The following is a 7,612-nucleotide window of genomic DNA, read 5'->3' as shown; positions in this document are numbered from 1 at the left end:
TCAGTCAAACTGAGTCATCATTGATCTCTCCAGCTTGAATTAAAGGCAAAGTCTACATTAAAGGCACAGGTCCATTAATCATCCATGGATCTCCCGTGTCTGTGTGGGACTCACTCCCACAACCCAAAAAGATGTGCAGGTGAGGTGCATCAGCCATGCTAAATTGCCCCTTAATTGGAAAAAATGATTTGGTAAAAAATTTAAATTTATTAACTAAAACATACATGGATAACAATTGTAATAGCAAAAAAATACAAGGGGTAAACAAGGAACAAATAGTTTTTAAACAGGAGAATCCGTACAGTATAGATACTCAGGTTGATTCTCTTGGCAAGGGAATCTAGAAAACTGCGGCACAGTCTCAGGGTAGGAGACTGATCAGTTAGGACTGAGATGAGAGATTTTGTCACTCAAGGGGTTGTCATCATCATAGAATCCCTACAGTGCAGAAGGAGGCCATTTGGCTAATCGTGTCTGCACTGACCCTCTGAAAGAGCAGCTTACCCACCCTGGGGCAGCACGATAGCACAATGGGAAGCAATATTGCTTCACAGCTCAAGGGTCCCAGGTTCAATTCCGGTAATTTGGACATTCTGAATTCTCCCTCTGTGAACCTGAACAGGAGCCGGAATGTAGCGACTAGAGGCTTTTCGCGGTAACTTCATTGCAATGTTAATGTAAGTCTACTTGTGACAATAAAAGGATTATAATTATTATCACTCCCCGTAACCCCAACTACCCTTCAGACAAGAAGGGGCAATTTAGCAAGACCAATCACCTAACCAGCACATCTTTGGACTGTGGGAAGAAACCGGAGCATCCAGAGAAAATCCATGCAGACATGGGGAGAATGTGCAAACTCCACACAGACAGTGAATCTTGGGAGCTCTCTACTCCAGAGGGTCGTGGAAGCTCCATTTTTGATTATATTTAATGCTGAGATAGACAGATATTTGGGGCGGGATTCTCGGTCGTCCCACACTCCCATTTTCTGGTGTTATGTACCCCCCTAATGGGGTTTCCCATTGTGGGCACCCCCACGCCACCGGGAAATCCGCGGGCGTGAGTGCTCTGCCAGGGAAACGGAGGATCATGCCGACCGAGAATCCAGCCCCTGGTCTTTCAGGGAATCAAGGGATATGGGGAGCTAGCTGGAAAGTTCAGCTGAAGTTGAAGATCAGCCATAATGGTACTATATGGTGTATACTTGATATTTCTTATGTTCTTACTTAATATTCCCATTTTAAACTCATATGCCCTTATTTATTCAGTCCATGTAAACCTAGGCTGTAATTACAGCCTCAGGCTAATGGAGACGGTGTACGCACATCTCCATCTGATTTCAAAATGTTTGTGAGTTGGAGAGAAATGGTATTGGTCAAGAACAGACAGAAATTGAACAGGCGTTCCATGACATACTTTTCCTTCTGGAGTTTGATGAGCATCACAACACATTAGACTTCTAATAGCCTAGCAGAAGAATTGCCTGTCAGGAGAAGGCTGCTGAGTTCAAAAAGAAGGCGTGTTTTTGAATTTTACCCTTTTCTTTTCAAAAAGGTCATTGGAAATATCAAGGATGCTTCTTACTGGCGGGCTACCTAGTGATTTATATTTATAGAAACATAATGCTAAACCAACCTTTAGAAGGATTACTTTTCATGGGTCAGATTGTAGTTCTTGATGATTAAGCCTGGTGCACAGCACTGAACTTGGCCAAGCTGAATGGTATTATGTTCACATATTTGGACCAGCTTTTAGAGAGGTGAAGATGTGGTTGAAAACCCAAATGATCTGGGGCTGGATTCTCTGATTCTGGGGCTATGTCCCCACGCCAGCGTGGGGATGGTGGTGTTTAAAAAAAATAAATTTAGTGTACCCAATTCATATTTTCAAATTAAGGGGCAATTTAGCATGGCCAATCCACCTAGCCTGCACATCTTTGGGTTAGATATCATAGAATTTACAGTGCAGAAGGAGGCCATTCGGCCCATCGAGTCTGCACCGGCTCTTGGAAAGAGCACCCTACCCAAGGTCAACACCTCCACCTTATCCCCATAACCCAGTAACCCCACCCAACACTAAGGGCAATTTTGGACACTAAGGGCAATTTATCATGGCCAATCCACCTAACCTGCACATCTTTGGACTGTGGGAGGAAACCGGAGCACCTGGAGGAAACCCACGCACACACGGGGATGATGTGCAGACTCCGCACAGACAGTGACCCAAGCCGGAATCGAACCTGGGACCCTGGAGCTGTGAAGCAATTGTGCAAACCGCAAGGCTACCGTGGGGATGAAACCCTCGCAAACACAGGGCAAACGTGCTAACTCCACACAGACAGTGACCCAGAGCCGGGATCCAACCTGGGACCTCGGCGTTGTTGGGCAGCAGGGCTAATCCACTGCACCACTGTGCTGCAATGGAACGGCAGTGTTTTATGGCAGAATAAATGGCGCAAACTGACCACCGATTCCCCGTTTTGCTGGGGGCTAGCAGGACAGCAGCGTAGAGCACCCAGCTCTAGCTGCCGATACTCCCCGGAGAATTCCCGTTCCGTGGCCACGCATGCGTATGGCAGCGCCCTGCAGCAGCCACACCTTGCAACATGGCGGACGCAGCCCACGGACCTGGCTCGCGAAATACTGCCAATCCCTTTGTCCGGCTCGCCCCCCCCCCCCCCACAGTTCCCACAGCCCCCAATATTTTCCCCACTGCCCGCAGAATGGCCCTCCCCCGACTGTGGCAGCACTGGTCTGAGTCCGTAGCCGCCATGCTGAGTTCCTGATGGATGAGACCATAAGAGACTCACGCCGTTGGGAACTCGGCCGGTTGGGGGCGGAGCATCGGGGGGTGGGCCTCAGGCAATGTCCCGAGGCCATCGATAGGTGGCGCGCTGTACCCTCTGAGTACGGTGCTTTGGAGGGGGCGGAGTGGCCTCTGAAAGTGGTGCCGCCCCCGATTTGGTCAGAAACTTGGATTTCCCGGCCGTTTGCCTAATGTGATTTTGGCGTCGGCGACTGGCGAATCCAACCCCTGTGCTTTCATGGTATAGGATAAATATGTAAAGATATTAAGTACAGAAAGGCTTAAAAGTAACTAGAATGCATCAATTTTGTTGTAGAAAAAAATACATATTTCCAGGGCAGAACTCTAGGGAACCTTAGAAATGCACAAATATATCAGTAATCAGTTCACACAATGGAGTGGACATTTTAGAAGGAGTTTGCACAAGTTCCTATGGGGCTCCTGTTTATTCTTTCCAGCCATGGTTGGAATAATGCCATAGTCTTTATTCTTTGATGGGATGTAGATGTCACTGGCAAGGCCAGCATTTGTTGTCCATCCCTAATTTCCCTTGAACTGAGTGCCTTACTCAGCCATTTCAGCAGGCAGTTCAGAGTCAACCGTACTGTTCTGGGCCTGGTGTCACATGTAGGCAAGATTGGGTAAGGAGAGCAGATTCCCTTCCTGAAAGGACATTAATGAATCAGATGGGTTTTTAATAACCATCAATGATCGTTGTCATGGTTACCATCACTAAGACTAGCTTCCAATTTCAGATTTATGAATTGGATTTGAACTCAAGTCCCCAGAACATTATCCTGGGCCTCTGGATTACTAGCCCACCAACATTATCACTAAACTACCATCTCCCAGTCATCAAGCCCATCAGCACAGTGGTAATCATTTTTCTCTGAGTGTGAGGGCTGTGGGTTCAAGAAACTTGGGACCTGATCTTGGGTGGGATTCTGCGAAAACCGGCGGGGGGGAGCAACTCCAGCGCGAAGGAGTGTCGTGAACAACTCTAGTGTCGGGTCGCCCCGAAGGTGAGGAAGGGGCCTGGCAACTGGTGCTGAAGGGCCTCCATCGGCCAGCGTGATTTGGCGCATGCGCAGGAGCGCCAGCGTGTGCTGGCGTCATCCCAGCGCATGTGCAGGGGGATTCATCTCCGCGTCGGCCATCATGAAGGTCCACAGCATCTGTGGCGGAGGAATGGAGTGCCCCCACAGCACAGACCCGCCCGTGGATTGGTGGGCTCCGATCGCGGGCCAGGCCACCGTGGCGGCCCTCGCCCCCCGGGCCAGAGTCCCCGTGCCCGCCTGAGGACCCCGGAGGCCGCCTGCGGAGCCAGGTCCCGCCAGTAAGTACCTGTTGTAATTTACGCCAGCGGGACCAGCCGTAAACGGGCAGCTGTTCGGCCCATTGCGGGCCGGAGAATCGCCGGGGGGGGGGGGGGGGGGGGGGGGGACGCTGCCAGCGGCCATCGACCAGTGCGCCGTGATTCCCACCTCCGCCAAATCCCCGGCGCCGGTGAATTCGGCAGCTGGCAGGGGCGGGATTCACACCGCTCCCCGGCGATTCTCCGACCCGGCAGGGGGGTTGGAGAATCCCGCCCAACAAGGCACATGCAGTGAAGAGGAGGTTAGAGTAATGACTGCAAATCTGAAAGTGCAGGTTTCCCGAAAGTCCAGCAGGTTTTAGTTGCAGGATTTCTTAGTTTTGTTTTAGATAGACGTCCTAACTGACAGCCAGCCATATTAATTGACAGGCTGCAGCCGAGCTGAGAGCAGGTAGGTTTTGCCTGTGAGGTGAGGGTTGGGAGTGGAAAATTGCCTCGGTATGTCCTATTCAGAAAAAGCTGGACAAATCCAATCCTGCCATTTACCACTCACAACAGCCTATTCTCAATCAACAGCAAAGCGATTTAAGGTGCTGTGGACACTACTATCAGGAGCATTTACTGAGAAATAACCTGCTCACTGATGTTCAGTTTGGGTTCCACTGGAATCTCACGCCTCCAGACCATCATTACAGCCTTGGTCCAATCATGGATAAAAGAGCTAAATTTCAGAGATGAGATGAGAGTAACTGCCTTTGACCTCAAGCCAGCAATTGACAATGTGCGGTATCAAGGGGCATAGAAAATTGAAGTCCACGGGTAATGGGGGATAACTTTCTGCTGGTTGAAGTTATACCTGGCACAAAGAATGATAGCTCTGGCTGTTGCAAACCAACCATCTCAGTCTCAGAACATCACTGCAGGAGTTCCTCAGGATAGAGTCCTTGGTCCAATCATATTCATCTGTTTCATCAATGATGTTCTTTCCATCACAAGATCAGAAATTAGGTGGTCAATGATGTTGCACAGTTTTCTGTACCATTTGCAACTCCTCAGGTACTGAAGCAGTCCATGCCTGCATACACAAGAGCGGGACAACATTCAAGTTCGGGCTGATAAGTGGCAGATGACATTTGCACCATACAGTTGTCCATTATCTAGAAGACAGACAAGACACCTTGTCTTGATGTTCAATGGCATTACCATTGTCAAATCACCTACCATGAACATCCTAGTTGTCACCATTGACTAAAAACTGAACTCAATCAGCCAGGGGAGGCACAGTGGTTAGCACTGCTGCCTCACAGCACCAGGGACCTGGGTCCAACTCTGGACTTGGGTAACTGTCTGTGTGGAGTTCTTCCCGTGTGTGCATGGGTTCCCACCGGGTGCTCCGGTTTCCTCCCACAGTGCAAAGATGTGCAGGTTATGTGGATTAGCCATGCAAAATTGCAACTTAGTGTCCAAAGATGCGCAGGTTAGGTGGGGTTACGGGGATATGGTGGGGTGGTCATAGGAGTGGACCTATGTAGAGTGCTCTTTCGGAGGGTTGGTGCAGATTCGATAGGCCGAATTGCCTCCTTCTGCACTGTAGGAATTCTATCATTCTGTGATATAAATACTGTGGCGATAAGAGCAGGTCGGACGCTGGTAATTCTGAGATGAGTAGCTCACCCCCTGACTCCCCAAAGCCTGTCCATGAATCTTGAAGGCACAATTCAAAAGTGTGATGGAATACTCCCCAGTTGCATGGGTGATATCGCTCAAGAGGCTCCTCACAATCCAGGACAAAGCAGCCCGTTTGATTGGTACCCCCATCCATCACTTTAAACGTTCACTGCCTCCACCACCGATGCTCAGCGGCAGGCGTTTGGAATCTCCAGCAATTGAAGGTCAATCTCCAGAACGCTTCTGGCTGGTTTAGCTCACTCAGCTAAATCGCTGGCTTTTAAAGCAGACCAAGCAGGCCAGCAGCACGGTTCGATTCCCGTACCAGCCTCCCCGGACAGGTGCCGGAATGTGGCGACTAGGGGCTTTTCACAGTAACTTCATTGAAGCCTACTCGTGACAATAAGCGATTTTCATTTCATTTCATTGTGTGCAGCCCTGGAGAAAATTCATCGGGACAATTGTGGTGAATGTAATATATATATATAAGATAATTCACACTGTCTTTGTAAGTGCAGTAGCGCTATCCTACCAGTAGGGGGAGTAGCTCTGGGAGTACTCAGGAACTTGTACTGGGCTCCACCCTTGGCTCCGCCCACGACTCCTCCCCCTAGTGCCGCTGTATAAATACCCTTGTCCAGAGTCAGCCTGAGTTCACTAAGAGTTCATCAACGGGTAACAGGCTGGCTCTGAAGTAAGTCGATTAAAGCCTAGATTTATATCGGAAACACGTGTTTGGTGAATTGATGGTTCCATCAACAATAAAATATTTTTCTCCTTAATATTTTTTGAACTTTTCTCTTTACCAGCTATAAGAATATTAAAAAGGGGAGAAAAAGGCGGAGTTTGACTGACGGTCAAGCATCGTCCAATTAAGTAATGAGTCTTTTTGCTTTTTCATTGGTGTAGGAAAGCCATACATCACAAGGATGGACGTGTTGGTCAAATAATGGCTGGATTGTGGGTGCAAATCATATGATGAAACCTCCAGGAATGCATTAAATCACAGTTGGCAACTTTCAAGGCAAGGTGGGATTCTTTGAAAGCTGCTAGAAAGAAGTCTCATAGAAAGAAAATATATACTTAATAACTTTATGACAGATCTGTACAGCTGTACATGGTTGATCAGGCCAGAGAGATGTAATTCCCTCAAGATCCTTTGTTGACAGCAATGCTCCCGAACTCTGCCTCAGGAGCTTTCATTCTCTGGAACATTCCACATTTAATCCCCAAATTCTTACCATTACTTCATCTCCAATTGAACATGCTATAATTTGGCATTTGGTCAGCTTCGTTGTTGAATTATTTTAATAGATTTCAGGCACCCACATACATTGCCCCATTAGAGAAGACAATGTGACTGTTCATGGTGTCTCTTCTGTCTGATTTTGAACAAGTCTCTATTCATTAGCCAGCTCTTGTCTCAACTTTACCATGGACAAGGAGGTTTTAAGCTAGCACACAGTTTCTGATTTCTGTTCTTTCCCACACCCTTTGATGAGATCCTACCATAGATCATTAGTACTTTTAAAACAAGCTTACAGAATTTTGAATATAATCCCCCAGGCATGCAATAATTAATTAATTGAAGTGCATTAGTTAGGCAGTCAACTGTTTCTGGTTGGTTACTAATTATTCAGTGATTCTTGATTAATACATTTGAGCCAAGTACAGAACATAAAATGGTTTCTTTAGCCCAATATGTTAGTACAAAATGGCTGCTTGACCGTATTAATTTAGTATAGTGAATACAATGTGAAAATTGCCTAAAGTTTGTCAAGTCACACTAAAAATCTACTATCCAGGAACATTTACATCTGT

Source organism: Scyliorhinus canicula, chromosome 15, assembly GCF_902713615.1.
Source record: "Scyliorhinus canicula chromosome 15, sScyCan1.1, whole genome shotgun sequence".
Taxonomy (NCBI): domain Eukaryota; kingdom Metazoa; phylum Chordata; class Chondrichthyes; order Carcharhiniformes; family Scyliorhinidae; genus Scyliorhinus; species Scyliorhinus canicula.
The sequence above is the reverse complement of the archived record's forward strand: the minus strand, read 5'-3'. Positions refer to the sequence as shown.